Raw genomic sequence first — 16,712 nt, 5'->3', positions numbered from 1 at the left:
AATACACATGTTATGTAATACACAATAGATTGTGTATTTTTTTTTTCCTTTCCTTCCTTTAAAAGTTCCCAGTATTACTTGTACGGATGAGATGCCTTCAGAGAACAAGAGGAACATTTCTGTGAGAAATCAAGTTTGCTGAAACTCAGATGCACATTTGCATTGAGCAGGCTGGTAAAGTTCCTAATTAGAGCTCCTGGAATGTTGCTATTTGCTGCTAAATGAGGATCACATGGAGAACCTGCTCATTGCACAGGCCAGACCAGAAGCTGATATGAGTTCTACAGCAACAGACGTGCATCAATTCCAGGTGACAAAGTCAGAGGCTGCCTAAGGGCTGAGTCCATGTGACATCAGCAGCACATGTGGATGCACACAGCCCTTTCAGCTTCATCCTCTTCTGCTTCCCAAATCCATGGTGACATTGAAAACTCTACGGGTAGGGAAAGAAAAAGCTAAAGCACATAATTTGGAAAGAGTGAAGTTATTTCTAATTGCAGTTTAGTGGGAGTGATGCTAACTAGACATCACGTCAGAGATGTGGCCCAGATCTGCCTCTGCTCCCATTCTCCTGAACAAGGTAATAACAATAATTTAGAATAATAGATCTGCTCAAACAGTATCTGTCACTATATGCAACAAATATCCACTATCAACTTTGTTATTTACATTCTTAAAACTGAAATTTCAGACTGCAGTTCCACAGAAATCTTCAGTCAAATAATACCACTAATTCCAGCAAGGATTTGGAAGAAGGGCCAAGGACTGCACTGAACTGTTTGCTCAATCTTGTGCAGTAAGAAGGAACAATAAACAGCCTGAGTTTATTTTTATTGTTTTTTGCTACATAAAGACACTTTGACAAAACTGACTAAGTAACTGAAATAAGTAACATGCACCTCAACAGGAAAATGTGTATCTAAGTCACTTAGGCACTCACCAAATCAAAGATGATGGGCAAACAGTGCACAAAAAAGAATTACAAAGTCAAAGAGTAACATAAGCCAAAAATGTCATCTTAGTGCAAAAAAAAAAAAAAAAAAAAGGAGGCCATTCTCTCATGTATTAGAAAGGTCTATCCAGCCCTAGGGGGCCTTCTCCTGAACACAGAATTCAGTCTACACAGTGCCCTTAGTGGGACTTGCCAAAGGAGAACAGCAGGAATGATCACATCCTAGAACAGAGAGGAAAATAATCTGTCAGACACTATGTCTGTCAGGAGAACCATGGGATTAGCTACACCCATCTGTCTCTTTCTGTAATGGAGGGTGCTCCATTCTGTGTGAACCCATTACCAAGAATGAACTCCAAGGATGATATCTAAACATGATCTTAATTAAATAAAACTAGAACACTATACATGACCTTGACAGATCACATTCACTAAAATAATGGCACACATCAGCTGGGAAGTCAGCATAGAAATGAGCAATATTGGTCAGACTTGGCTCTAGTAGGTCAGTAAAGATAATTTTAGATAGTGTGGTCTCAGCCAGAACTGCAATGTTTTTTTAATATATTTTATTTAAAACAGTTTGAAGATCACAATCACATTTCAATGTTAAGCATATTTTTAGTACAGATAAACTCCAGAAGTTACTGTATAGATTCCATGAGTATATACTCTCTAAGGAAAAATTCAAGGAGAAGAATTCATTTCCTCTTAAAGAATTCTCCAGTTACACAAACAGTTGATTCAACACACCATCATGTAAAACACCAACCTCTAAACCATAGTTACTTCTCTCACTCTTAGAAAAAGTTCTCTATACAGAACTGCAGGCCCAGCCACCCTTTGGCATTAAGAGCAGCATGAGTTCCCACTCACATGGCCCCAGAGAGAGCACACCTTCCAGCTCTGCACCCTATCCATCTCCTGTGCCTGTAGGCACAAAGCTCACACTCACTCCCAAGGAAGTTCTTAAAGAAAGGGGAAGATTCTCTCTTTAGGGACTGGGAAGAGGGCAGGTTTTGCTCCCTTTTGCTTTTCCCTGGATTATGAGCAGACAAGCTACAAGCAGAACTCATCTGCTTGTTCTCTCCAGCACACTGAGCTGTGGACTCACAGGTGATCCAGCAGCAGGATGGCACCCTCAAAGGCTGGGATTGATTGGCAGGACATGTTATGAATGAAGTGGTCACCCTTCAGTTTTTATCAGTGAGCATCTCTCTAAAGCATTCCTTCAATTCCAACCTATTATAGCACTTCACCCAGCTGGGGAATTTTAAAATATATTTCTTCTTTCTTCTATAGAGTAAACTAGCACTTGCTTTAAAAAAACACCACTTGCAACAATTATTTGAACTACAAAGGTTTCAGGAGTATTTCTTGCCATTGTGATCTATTCAGCAGCAGATCAAACACTACAAAAGACTCGAGAGACAGCCTGCATTTTAAAATTCATACTCCTGAAGCAACACTCTTCATCTAGAAGCAAGTACACAATTATTCTGAGCTTTTACTTCAATTGGGAAAGGTTCAGTGGCACAAAACACAAACAACATGAACATCTCTTCAGCTTATTCTTCTTCCATACAAGAAGAAATAACTCCTTTTAACTAAGTGGAAACAATTTCTTAATAAAGTCTACTTAGTATGGTGTAGTATGCATTGAATTGACAGCACTTGAATATTTGTGCTGTCTTTCCCTCCTCCCCTGCACTGCTATTGTTATCTTTGCTTTTCCCTTCTGGCTTAGATGCAAGAAAGCAGCAGACTGAAGCCTGACATCCTCTAAACTGCATGAGAGTGGACTTCAAAGCAACAGTTTCCCAGGAAAAATTCTGTTCCATCTCTGTCAGTATAAGCCCAGTGTAGCTTTCCCCTTCACTGAGCCATTTCCATACTTTCACCTCTAAGTATGAGGGCAGCCTGGGTTTATGGTCCCCTTTTCAGACACATGCTGCTCTCCCAAAAGGGATGGACACCAGAAAAATCTTCACTACTACTTCATATATAAGAAGCCATAAAGAGTATAAATTTGGTGCACCCAATTTTGGTGCACACCTCTGTTTTAGGCAGGTTCAGCTTTCCCCAAATCACTCCCAACAGATGTCTGGGAAAAGCCACTTAAAAGCCTTGAAGTAACAAAGGTTTGATACTGGAAAAAAACATTACCCTGATTCATTTCAGTCTTCTCTGGGCTAACCCAGCTTTTTCTGTCCACACAACACAGGAAAAACCTGTGGAGCATCCGCTACCCTTTGCCTGTGGTGCTCATTTATGAGAACTGCAGACAAGTTACATCTTGCTACAGCTGGGATGAGACCACTTGCTGTTTGGAACAGAGTCAAGTGGGGCAGAGATGCTGCTCACCATGCTGCTGAGAAGGAAAAGGAGGGCAAGCCCCACTGGTGCCAAAAGTCCAAAAACTACCTGAACCAGAGTGAACTGATGATGATCTCAGCCATAGCTGAAACTTCAAAGGGGAACTGTTGCTGCACTGTTTTTACCAGAAGGAGCCTTCTATTAATAAACTCTGTTAAACCATTTTACATTAAAATGCAGAGCTGATTTTAAAGGATCAAAGCATTAAGTGTTAGTTATTAGAATTGTTAAAATGACACTTTGCCTCTGGTCCTTTCTTATTATTAATCACAGTAGCTCCTCAAACTTCACCAGCTAAGCAGGGGCTGCCCCTGGAATGCATTTAAGTCACAGTGAAGTTATCACCACAAACTGCTAGAATTCACAGGAAGCAGTCAGTCCCACAGCCACTAGGAACAATAGGGAAATATTACTTTTCACATCAACTCTTCTGATTTGAGAGAAAGAATTTTAATCATACTCCAGCCCTCACCCTGTTTATATTTAAGCATACAAGAAGAAAAAAATATGCATACACACACACAGAGGTAAGCATAATTTTTGCTAGAGGTAGGACATAAAAACAGTAGAGATGAAAGTATTTATTCTGTTCACAACATCCAGAATAGCAGGTAAAACCACAAATCTGCCAGGAAGTTTTGAGTGAAATACTGCTTAGTAATTGCACCCATTACACCATCTACTTTGGGGATAAACAGGACAAACCAAACCACTTTTCTTCAATTTCATGGCATAACAGTCAGCTACCTGTGATTTATGGAAGTTCAGATGAAGCTGAAGAAGAAAATAATTTCATGTATGTCACATCAATGAGATCGATTACCAACAAAGCTTACTCTGTGAGACAAGAATGCTCAGTTAAAACACAGAAGGAGTGAGAGAACACATGTAACAAATTGATTACAGTTGGTAGAGCTCTTTCTTCTACAAGCCACACCCGCAGTTCTTGAACAACAATACACTGCCTGAAGCAATACAACATTTCCTCCATCATAATGAGAACCTAAATGCTGCTCTTCTCTATTTTCAGAACTGAGGATGAAACAAAAAGACTGGCAGGATGAGGCCATGCTTCAGAAGAAGATGTGTACTTATCATATGACTCCCTGTGGTTTGGAAACAACACAAAGACCTATCTCCTATCAGCCACAGACATTGTTTCTCGACATGTGCTGCCTGATGAACATTTGGATAGGAACCAGAGCCAGATCTTGAGAATCACCCATGCAGATCTGAACACAAGTGACTTGAAAGACTGCCACAGCTCGATGCCCAAGTGTTTCTAAACACTCCAGCAGTACCAGTTAGGCACTCGGCTGGTGAGTTTATGCACAAATGTCATTTTAGAATTGCCCATACCGGAAAATATTTCTGTGGAATACAAGGTTAAGAGTAAATGTACTTTGACACGAACAAACAAAATGAAATTCAGCACTATGCTGTATCATCACCTTTCAATAACAAGCTCCAAATAATTCTGTTTCAATTATCTGATAAGTATTTGTGCATTCCCTCAATAGGGGTATTGCAATGGCTCTCATTAAAGTATGATCATTTTTGTAGTTGTTGAGCATAAAGCCAAATGATGTGCTTACTGTTCCATAACAAGCATTGTTCAACAAGCAGATTCAATGATTAAACACAGGAGTGAAAAAAGCAGTTCTTGCTCTCACACACATGTATCATTTCTGATACGAGGAGGCAACAAACCAACTGGTCCTTGTTCTGCGGTTTAGTTGCTCAATCTGCCTGCAATTATCCAAGAAAGGCAGTGGCACTGGAAAAAGCAACAGTTGACTGCTCTAATGTTATTAACTTCTTTCCCATACCTGGGGCAGACATAAATATGTGAAGTGTGGGTGCTTAGTGGGCTCCATTCACCTCAAGTCACTTCTGCCTGGATGCTCTCTGGACCATCTAGCACCCTCTAAAAGACATGTCTCCCTAAGACACAGAAGAAGAATTAGTGCCTCAAGTATTCAGAAGCATTCTTCTGACTAGATTATTGCATAAAAGAAGTTCAACACATACTTTGCAACAGCAACAACAAATGTAAACCATATTATGTGGCTGCATGGTACTTATTTGCCAGCTGGACTTAAACTATAACAAATATGTAAGCAATCTGACAAGAGAAGCTTAAAATAACATTGCTATTGAAAGCTTAAAAGCTCATCTACTTCAACTTAAATTATTTTTAAACATTTAAATTCATTAATTTGATTCAGCAAAGATTTTCAAGCACACACTTAAGCAAGTGGTTAGTTCCACAAAGGCAAAGCTTTCACACAGGTTTAACACTAGCAGAACAATGTAGCAAGTCAAGAATCACCTTCAGAAATCCAAAGTGTTTCAAGTGCCAAAAAATCTAACCACTTAATATAGTAAGGTAGGGTATCTTGGAAATTGGATAAAACCACTTTCATCCAGTGAGACAGACTCAGCGTGTATCCATCTGTAATCTCCCAGATGAAATCAGTGACAAGTGAGCTCTTCTACTGTACCCTCATTGCAGTCAGAGCATTAAGGTTCAGATATAAAGAGACAGCATCCAAACAAAATGTGTTCCTAACACCACTTCCAACAACCCTGTGGAAACCAAGAGTTAAGTCAAAGCCAACTTAGGAGACAACATTCCCCCAATGACTATTCACTGTAGAATCCCTTCAGCACTTGAGACTTTTTTTTTTCCTGCTGCTGATTACCCTGTGCAGAGGGAAAATGCTCCAGTGCTTTGTGTTGTGTGGGTGATGCTCCCATTTCCCAGCTGAGTTTGGTTCAACATTTATAGAAGGGATAAAGCATTCTGAATTGGCTTCTCTCAGTAAAATGACTCAGTGATCACTGTGCAAGTGGGAGGACTTCAAGCATTTGACATTGCTTCTCACATTCTTGCTGTCACAAATGCAAATGTTGGGGAATTTAAACTTGTTCCTATCTTGTCATTTTAAAATCCTAAAGGGACCTTTGATCATTCAGTGGCCTGTTAAATATTTAGCAGTCAGGAAGAAAGGATTTTTTTTCCTTCTGTGATGGTTTAACTGGTTTCAAATCTAATACTCCTTCCTTTATGTGAACACAATGTATCAGCATTTTCCTCAGAGAAAAAAAAATCCCTCCAATTAAAAATTGATCTGCCTTCTAAACTAATGAAAAAAGAAGACAGAAGTAATATAAACAGAAGACAGGGTTGTGAACCCCACAAGCTACATAACCTGCATGCACAGAGCACAGGTACATCCTGGGGGCTTAAAAAATAAATTTTAATTACTCTGTCCTTCACCTTGCCAATACTGGCTGGGGACATGCTCAACTTGTTGAAGGCAGCAGTGCCACCACCCTCTTCAGAGGTGTGGGGCTTTGATATGAGGGCAGCAATAGCCCTAGTGCACTTGAACCCCTTAATGCCACTGAAGCACACATATTGGGATGATTGCTTTCATCCTAATACCCACCACACTCCACGAGGAGATGTGTCTCTAACGCAGGAGCAGAAATGGAGCACCAGGGAGCCCAGAGCTGTAAGCAGCCCTGTTGTGCTGGCTCAACCCTGCTCACAGCCTGGGGAGAGAAGGCTCCTGTGGCCTCCCACACGAAGCCTCTCCCGTGCCTGTTAGCATGCCTGTTATATTAATGACTCATCTTCAGCGTAAAGCACCAGCCCAGGCTTCTCATTAATCACCTCAAGTGTGCTGGCTCCTACAGCCTGCTCAGAGTCCCTGCTAATTCAGCCTTCAGCATTACAAACACGGGCAAGGAGCTTGTGGGCCAGGCCCCACTGCTCAGCAAGGACTCTAACTTCACAGAAAACACCTGGCAGTCAGGATCTGCCTTTTGCAACCCAGTGTTGGGTAATTCCTGGATATTTTTATGAGCCAAAATAACTGCTTTTGAAATGTGATTCTTAAATTACATGGGTAGCCAGTAGGTCAGTGCTGGTGATTCCCAGTGATAGGCTCAGACAGAGAACTGGCTCTGTACCACAGCCCAGTCCACCCTTCCTGGAGAAAAAACACTGACTAGCTTGTTCAATAGTATGAAAAACCTAGAGTAAAAAATGAACACATTGTACTGCAAATTGATTTATCCTTCAGGGGAAGAGAAAAAAATTCTCTCAATATATTCTGAAAAAGGCTCTATACATGTTATAAGAAGGAGAAAGCCACTGAGAAGAGCTGCAGGTTGTGATGAGGAAGCACTGACTTTTCATGGTCTGTGGGCACTTCCTCTTGTATCCCAGCCACCACTAGAGACACTGACAGCTCCTTCTTTACACCTCTTTGGATTTTAATGACTGTTTCTTCATTATTTCTGTGATAACTTCATTCTATTCCATTTTACAGATGACCTTTTTTAATGCTAAATAAAAAGTAATATGGCTTCCTACTCCTGCTTAAAATGGGTTTTGCACAAATAGACAGCAGGGCAAAGTGCACTGTTAGCAAAAACGAACAGCCTATAACTGATGTAAATTTATGTCCACCCACTGGTTAGCCCATCAATTTCTTCTCTTATGAAATGTCAGAGCACCTGTCAATCTTGCAGACAATGTGAGAGGCTTCACCACAGAGACTGAAAGAACAACTCTGCCATCTAACTTGCCCCACCATTCGATGGGTGCACTGTCCAGTACAGAGGTTAGAGCCCAGGCACAGTAGACATGCACCAGAAACTCAACAGACATGTAAGCAGTGCATCGGGGCTGTACCTCTCCTTGACACACCACTTTCTTAAAAGACATGCCAGATACCACATATGGGGTATCCATCTAGAGTCATGGATTTGGCAGGTGTATACCAGAGCAGCTGGACTGACTTTAGACCCCATGATTGATCACTTATCTACCCCAATAGATTGCCTATCTACCAAGACTATTTTTGTATTATTGGAGCACCAGTTCCCAGGTAGCTGGTCAACCTCAGCTCAAGAGCTGTGCTTCGTTCAAGCCAAAAGTACACATCTTCATGTATAGTTCTCTCCACAAAGGGGACAGCTTCTCCCCTGACTGGGACTGCCAGACTTAACCTACAAAAGTATGTAACACCACTAAGACTGGATGCAGCAGTCTATGTGGATAACTCCCCAGCATTTGTATCTTAAAAATGCTACTTAATTTCCTTCCACAGGACAAGTGTCTGCAGCCACCCTAAAGGAAGTGTTCATTCCTTCTTCCCTTGCCTGCTTAAAATAAATACCTTTTTGGCACAGGAAAAAACCTACTTTTAGACCTGCTACATATGAGCAATACATTTTGCTGTAAGACAACACACTGAGACCTGAGCTTATGGCAGCAAGGGGCAGCCCACAGCTGACAACACTCCCAGATCAGCTGAGCTCATGTCACAGGCAGCATTGCTTTTCTGCCTGAAATACATTTTGTTTCCCCTTCTGCTTTAGATTTGTTCCTTTTCTGGTTTTGCACTTTGGGATTACTAACTGCAAACCCAACAGCCACGTGTGGCTGCCCCTCTAAGTCCTGGCTCCTGTGGTGAATGGCCCCGCAGTGAGGGCCTCACCGTCCTCATCTCACTGTGCTTTTCACCTTGGGTAAGAGCAGCCCAAGCCTGGCCAGCACTGACCTGTGTAAGGAATGATCTCCTGTTACACAGGAAAATTTCCTGGCTCAAGAGGCCAGGATTCTGGAAGTGATGAAGCTTCTCTCCTCTCCTGACTTGAGGAGGACTACCTGCCTTGCTCCAAGCCCTGCTCACTGCTGGATGGCTGTCAGTGCAATCCCAGAATGCTGGCCCAAGAGCTGAAAACTTCTAAAATGCACCAGTGACCAAACCTCACTCAGCACTCCAGCTTGGGCAACATCAGTGCTGTGGCTTCATCACATTGACTATTATAATTGATTCAAACACTTGAAATCTCAGTAAACCATCCACCGGCCGTTCAAGTCGCCCAGCACAGTAGGAGTACTCATGAAAACACTGAAGGAGCTTTCCAGTTCAAATAATGCAGCTTTTTCCTTCCCTCCATAATACATTGCTTTAGTCAGAACAATCTGACACTGTTCAAAAGCCCATATTTAATCAACAGCAGTTCAAAGTTGTCTTTCTACACAGGAACTTAAAGTAATTCATTTCAGCTGCTGAGCTTGTTAAGGACACTTCCCCGTCCAACACTCTCACACCACCTGAGCTGGAACTGAGGCCCCTCCACAGCCACACTGCCCACACTCACACACAACAGTTTCCCTCACCTGCTTGACCCCAGCATTCCCACAGCACACTTTCAGATGTCTCCACTTTTTAAGTACCTTAATCATGGTATAATAACAAAATTACAGCTCAAGCTGCTGCCTCTGAGGAGGGATTCAGAACAAAGGAGCCCCCAGGCTTTTATACCCTCACAGTGTAAAGGCAGCAGTCTGGAATGATCAGCTCCTGCTGTGTCCCAGAGTGTCCATCCCCTGGATGCACCACAGGTCCCAGGGCCCTCTGTTCTGCACTTCTGCCTCTTGCCTGGGGCTCAGGCTCCTGCCCCCCCAGAGCTGAACCTGTAACTCCACAGCACTGCAGCCACAGCCTGATCTACCTGCACCAAATACAAGCTTGCCAAAAAGCTGAGAGAGCTCACTCTGCAGAAATTCCAGACTATGTTTGCACTGGGAAGTTTTGCTGTGTTAGTGGTACATACTGGGAGCATGAAACCAATCTGCCTTTATTGATATCTCTATACCCACACCAATTCTTGCAATGCAGCTCCTCCACCAGTATAGCATATTCTGAAAAACTTTCTCAATTTTTTTTTCCTTTTACTATAAAAGCTTTGTTGACATTTGGGATGAAGTTCCTCAGAGAGCTCTACCAATCTCTGTCTACCTTCTAAATATAATCTTTCTTCAGACATCTATCACATCCTCCCATGATACACACAGAATCTGTTCAAGCTTTTTGTACAGTCAGAGACAGATTTAACTCTGCATTTGCCAGATTGGGAATGGTATAGATGTGCCAGCACTTCCCTGAAAACATTTCTGTCCTTTCCCATCAACTACTGTCTCCTAATGCCACATAACTGCTGAGAAAGAGCCTATTTCAAATTTTGCAAAGTATATGAGCAAATAAAAGACACTTGTTCTTTACAAACTGCACAGCAGGAACCAGCTCCTAGTCCCTTCCCTGGATCACCTCTCCATTTTCCCAGGCAGCTTCTTGAAGGTCACTTGGAAGTGGGATATGCTTTGCACTGCTACAAAGCAAAATAAGCCCAGAGGATTGCCATGGGTTTGAAGTCAAGGGCATGCCATGTTTACTTGTGATTTCTGTTTTCTTTGGGAAGCCTTGGAGAGAAAAGTCAAGAATAAAATGCTCGCTGCTGACACAAAGCACTGCCTCCCAAGCACAAATGTTTGCACACGTGCAGAGACACACTACGTATGAGATGTGACCATAACAGCATCTCTACTTTGAAAACATGATGATTATTCTCTTTTTTTTTTTTTTTTTGTGAGAGAAGGAAAAGGTTTAAATTCAGGTAATGTTCTTCAAAAGACTGCATTAGAGATGCAAAAATAAGCAAAGCACTCAAAAAACCATGAAACACCATCTGCTCTCTTTTATTTTCTAATGTCTATCAGCATCACCAGTGTTGCCAACATTAGTCACCCTCCTCATGATATTGGGTGTTTTTCTTATGCTCTCAGCTCTCATAATCAAAATTATACAATAGCAGTTTACTTAAACTAAAAAAGGGTGATGCCTGAGAAAACTGGTGTAAGTCAGCAGCTCAGAGAAGTTAAAGCTATTTAGACAGAATTTAACAGCTAAAATTTGTAATCATATTAGGTATACTCCAGGAGCTATCTTTCAGATTAGCTCAGCTTCCACAGAGGTACCAAAGGGATAACCACACTTAAGATCCAGGGTAGCACACTGAATCTCTCAAAAACCTGCTTCTAACTATGACCACAGAATAGCCAAAAAATCCTGTTGCAAGCCACATTTTTATACAGGCATAGCTCATGACAGAGAAATCAACTGAACTCTGTGCCTTTAGAAGCCAGGCAATACTCAAACAGACACCCATATTGATTACAGTCTCATTATCTCCTCATGGGAGCATCCAGGAGAACAAACTCAGCCTCTGCCTCTCCTGCCAGCTTTACACTATCAGGATTACATCTTACTCAGCTGCTTCACACAGCTTTTATTTTTACATAAAGTGAGGAAAGCTTTTGCTATTCTGAAACACGAAGAACGTCACTGTCCCTGCCTGCTGAGACCAGGGTGCAGCTCATGACAAGTGCTGCAGGCACTGGAGAGGCACCAGCAGACCTTGGTGGCAGGTGGAGGAAGGCAGCCCAGGAAATGCTGCTCACAGATGTTGTTTCAACAACTCAGCACAGGTGAGCTCAGAACTGAATTATTTGGGTCCCTCTGTACATAGCCAGAAGCTGGGAAACACATCCATTATGCCCTGCTCTGCCTCCCCATTGCATCTCTAGCACAGGTGCCAACCAAAACCTCAGCCTCATCCTTGGCATTTAATGAGATCCAAAGTCTTTAACCTCAACCTCCTGCTCCTTCTGTTTGAGCTGGAAAGCAGGGGCTGCACGATGTGAAAGTGATCTGTTCCCTGCATGCATGTTACAGCCTGCATCTTTGCAGGAGGCTCTGTGACTCACGGCTGACTCATGAGAGACCTGTACCACCAACAGCATCCAGCACAGCCAGAAAACAGAGTATGTGCCCTCAGGTTAGGAGCTGTTTTAATGCCATGTCTGTTAAAGAAGAAATAAGAAGAAGCCAAGGTAGCTGGCACAAGGAGATTTGAGGATGATGCTGCCTTCATCCCCACAAACTTCACCAGCCGAAGCACTGGGGCATCCACGAGGAAGATTAAACTGAGAACAGCCACCACCTGAACTTCAGCCACAGCACCTTGGCATCCAAATCCTGCTCAGAACTTCCTGCACATACCCTCTTGAGTCCACACACCTACACAAGAGTGAACCCAAGCACAACCTTGGTCTTTTACACAATCAAGTCCTGGTTTTTCTGGCACTGTGATTTGGGCAAAGCATTTTTCAAAGTTTCATGTCTTTTCCTGTCTGTATTTTCCAACATGAAACAGCAAAGTTAGTAATTTTCTTACTGGTACAGCTTCCCCCTGCCAAGACAGAGGGGAAAACCAGGATCTCAGAACATTTGAACATTTCTTACATAGTCACCTCCCTCCCTCCTTCCAGCCTCAATACAGCAAAGCCATTTCTCCCCCAAATTTAAAACCACTGATCTCATTAACTCCTTAATGAGTTTTGTGCCTTCCTGCTGCACAAGCAGCAAGGCTCAGTCTATTTTCCAAGTTACAACTTTTTTTTTGGTTGTCATTTCTAATACACTGTTTTTTTGTGCACAGAGGTTTCCGAAGAGGCATGTGGACCAAGACATGTTTCTTCACAGTAGGAAATACAGAAATCAGTAGAATAGCAGCACTAAAATTAAAAAAAAATAAAATTTGAGAAGTCAAACAAAACCTACACCACCAAACCCAGGAGTTCCTTACTACATTACACTAGATTAAGAAAACACAGGCAAAATATGTAAAATATCATGGAAATAGAAAATCTGAACTCTTACAGGGTATATTACATTTAGCAATATAATTTAACTGCACAGTAAAGCAAAACTGCCTAAGCACTGGACATGTATATCATTATAGTTCACCCACTGCAAGTAACTCTGCCAGTAGAGACAAGAAATTGTAAATTGCCTGTAGGGAATTATTTTGGATGAATTATCAGAGGTTGGTTGAATATTGAAAACAAGATACATTTTAGAAACCAATTTCTCAAAGAATATCCTGTTCAGTTAGTCCTTCCAGAAAACCAGGCTGGATTTTTAATTGAGTATCTGTCAGTGTAGATCATCTAAACCCATGATTTAAATTATGCTCAGTTTTTAGACATTAGTTTTAAGAATGAGAAGAGAGGAGAGATCACAAGATTGACTGGTTGATCTTGGTTGATCTCTGGCAATTACTGCCAGCACAGCTGCTAGGGGGAAGCAGACAGACATCCACACATGCAAGAATCCATCTTTTTAATTTACTGAAAATCAAATTAAATGACCACCTGGGCAGCATTCAACAAATGCCATTAACAGCAGTCACCAAAACATGTCTAGAAGGCATCTTTGAACTAATTAGTCAGCTTCCAAACAGCAACAGCTTTCCAACAAGAAAAAAAACCATGTCATATTGTCACATTTCAAGTCTGTATTTTACCTGATCAAAACCATATAAAGCTAACATACTTGATATTAAGCAAAAGGCTCAGATCCAAAGTCAGTGCCATAACTGCCAAAAACTTAGTCAGTTTTGGATTGAGCTGTCATTCGTGGCATAGGCTTAACAGTTTTGGATGCCTAGAAGTGATAATAAACAGCAAAATATGATGCTGTTAGCCTTAACACAAGTTACCTCCATCATATGAACTGCTCTAGCATTACCAGAATTCTAAACTTAAATGTTAGTGCAGGTGAAAGCAGGCAGGAAACAGCAGTGACACTGAAAGTATCACAATTTCAGGAAGCATACAGTAGCTGAAAAAAAAGCAGTGGCAGCATCTTTCTCCACATCCCAAATCCTTCATTTACCCTGTGGTGAACCATGAAGAAAGCACAGTCTTGGTCCTAGGAGGGAGAGGATATGTGGTAGACAGTGAGGAGAAGCAGAGGAAATAGTTTAGCAGTAACCATGTACGCAAAGTTCACAGATCACCAGCAAATAGCTACAGAAGAACGGGGAGAAAAGCAAGAATGAGACCCTGCCACAGGCAGAAAAGCATGGACCTATCTCTTTGTAGTAGCTTTTCCTGACTGCAAAAAGTAGCTGCTTCTATCAATTGCAGAATAATATTTTTTTAGAAGAAATTTATCCTGACATCCACAAGTTTACAAATTTATACCTTTTTCCTTCTTTAAAACACTTATGTACTTAAATGTAGAAAACAATGCTATTTGGCATCTTTAATTTGGCATAAAATCAAAGAAAAGAAACATGTAAACAAAATGCTTTAATAGCAAAGGAAATAATTATTCTCTTAAGATCTTACTGGGTTAAATCAATATGAAAAAAGGAATGCAATAGCAAAAGGTATCATTACTCATCCAACAACCATGGTATAACGAAAGGAAAAGTCTCACAGTAAGTTTGATGAAACTATTAGTCCTTGGTTTGATCATTCTTTCTCTAGGGATTCTGATGGGAAATATGTGAATGAAGTTAGGAAAGAGATGTCTCAAGTACTCAAAACCCATAAAGAAATTAAAGAAATAAATAAAAGCAAAACCCCAAAGCTGGTAAGACAGCTTCAGACACCTTACTTTCAACCCCTCCTCCCAACACTTCCATGTAATGCTTCAATTTTAAATTTTTTTCTAACCTTACCATTATGCTACCTATGAGTTCCAGTTCTTGGGGGGCTCCATCTTCACTTCATCACCTTCTGGCCAATAAATCACTCAGCACAAAATATCCAGGCCTCACCTGTCTTGCATGGGAATGATTTTTGAGGAGTGGTGCTCAAGATCTATCATGGAGTTAAAGTGAGATCAAAGAAGTCTATGCACCTCTGTCAACCACATTGATTAATTTCAGCTTTCTGAATGCATTGCTAAACACTGTGCTGATGCTCGCTTCTGCAGAAGTCTCTCCCTTGCTCACAATGGCACACCAAGCTCACATTTAACACAGATAAGGCAGAAATATCTTACCAGCTCTGCAGGTAGGTAAAACAGACTTATTAGATTGTCAGTGATTAAATGCAAAAGCAGCAGCCAGTTTATGACAGACCAGAACTGCTCCTCCTACTTCTCCTGCAGCCTCCATCCATGGATCTAAATTTCAAAGTAGCTTAAAGTACATCCAAGGCATTTTAAGCTCTGGAGTTAAAAATTAATTTTGCCTAGCAACGTGCCCTTAAGTTATCTTACTTTCACAGAAGTCGTTTCAGTGATCTTTTTTGTTACAGAGGCAGCTTGGGCTCAGTATCAGCCATTTCATTTACAACTGGTACTGAAAGAAGCTGGAAAAAGCTTCACTTCACCCATCCAACCTTTAATTTTCTTCCCTGCTTCCTGCACTAATCCTTAACTGAGTATCACTGTCCCCATTTTTCCCAGAACAACAATTCAGGGAAATTACTCGGTTTTTTGCAGTACAACAGAATATATTAATTTCTGATTTTCTCTTGACATCTGTGAGGATGCACAGAGTTTGCTATGGGGTCACCAGCTGCAAATGTCATCTCCCACATTTTTGTGCAGCTTCACTTGAGTACGTGCTTTGCTGCCATAAAGCAAGTTATCCTGCATTATTGCCTGTGTCTCTGCTTGTTTGCCAGGGCAGAACACTTAACTGTTAATGATCACATGTCCAAAATTCACCCACTTCATAACTACACTCCAGCTCATCTAGAGATGCTGTGACAAAGCCTTCACATATTCTATCTTCCCCAGTTCCACCATATAAAAATTGCCCTGGTCCTTTAAACACATTATAGTCTCTGAAGAAAATCCTCCTGGCTTGTGCTTCACACACACAGCTCCCTCCTAGTCCTTAGCAGGGACAAGGGACATAAATCCTATGCACAGAACGAAGTTTTCCTCATTTCAACATGTTTTCAGTGGGAGCTACATGAAACTTTGTGTACCACCCAAATAATACAGTTAAGGATGAATATTCCCCTTTTTAAATTTTTTTTTTGGCCAAAACTCCTATTGTTCCTAAAGAAAAAAGAAGCCTTAAATTGTTTTTCAACCACATTCTCGGCAATACCCCACCAGATCTTTGCTGATCACTTTATATGCTGCTGCTGCCTTTATTTTTTTTTGCTTGAACTAATTTTTTTTAATTTTCACATAATGTTCTTTGGAAAAACACAGACTGTTTACCCAGTTATGCAGCTGCCATCATTACCTTAGCCACAAGTTGTGTATCTCTGTTTCGGCCACATCCCCTCACTACTTAGTGTAATTTATGAACTCTGATATTTATTCAGCTCCCATGCTTTTAACCAGAAAAAAACAGCCCACTAAATGCTTGCAGGAACTACACTACCTGTCATTCCTTCTGTAATCCCTAGCACTTCTGTTCATTGTCCTTAGTAGAAAATGAAAAATTAAGGTGGGAGAGCATGCAACATCAGTGTCTCCCGATGAAATGACTTTTTTCTGTTCCTGCAGGATCTGGAGTTGGGTCCTCAAGGTGTAGCTAAGCACACCACCTGTAAGTTGCATATTCCTCCTTGGGATAGTTGGTGGCCACACCACAAATGAAAAGCTCTAGGGCCAGGCTTCACCCGGCAGCTGATGCTGAGCTCAAATTGTTCACAGTAGGGTTATGCTGGCTGAACATGCAGTCCCAGGTTTTAATG

The 16,712-nt window shown here is 41.4% G+C and overlaps 1 protein-coding gene across 2 annotated transcripts in view; it reads right to left on the bottom strand.

The window, feature by feature from the left end:
• The window catches only part of SNCA (synuclein alpha), a 62,845-nt gene that overhangs the window by 8,645 nt on the left and 37,488 nt on the right, over window positions 1-16,712 (bottom strand). The window lies entirely within an intron of this gene.

Source organism: Melospiza georgiana, chromosome 5 (assembly GCF_028018845.1).
Source record: "Melospiza georgiana isolate bMelGeo1 chromosome 5, bMelGeo1.pri, whole genome shotgun sequence".
Taxonomy (NCBI): Eukaryota; Metazoa; Chordata; class Aves; order Passeriformes; family Passerellidae; genus Melospiza; species Melospiza georgiana.
Note: the sequence above shows the minus strand (reverse complement) of the source record. Positions and strands in the feature narration are given on the sequence as shown.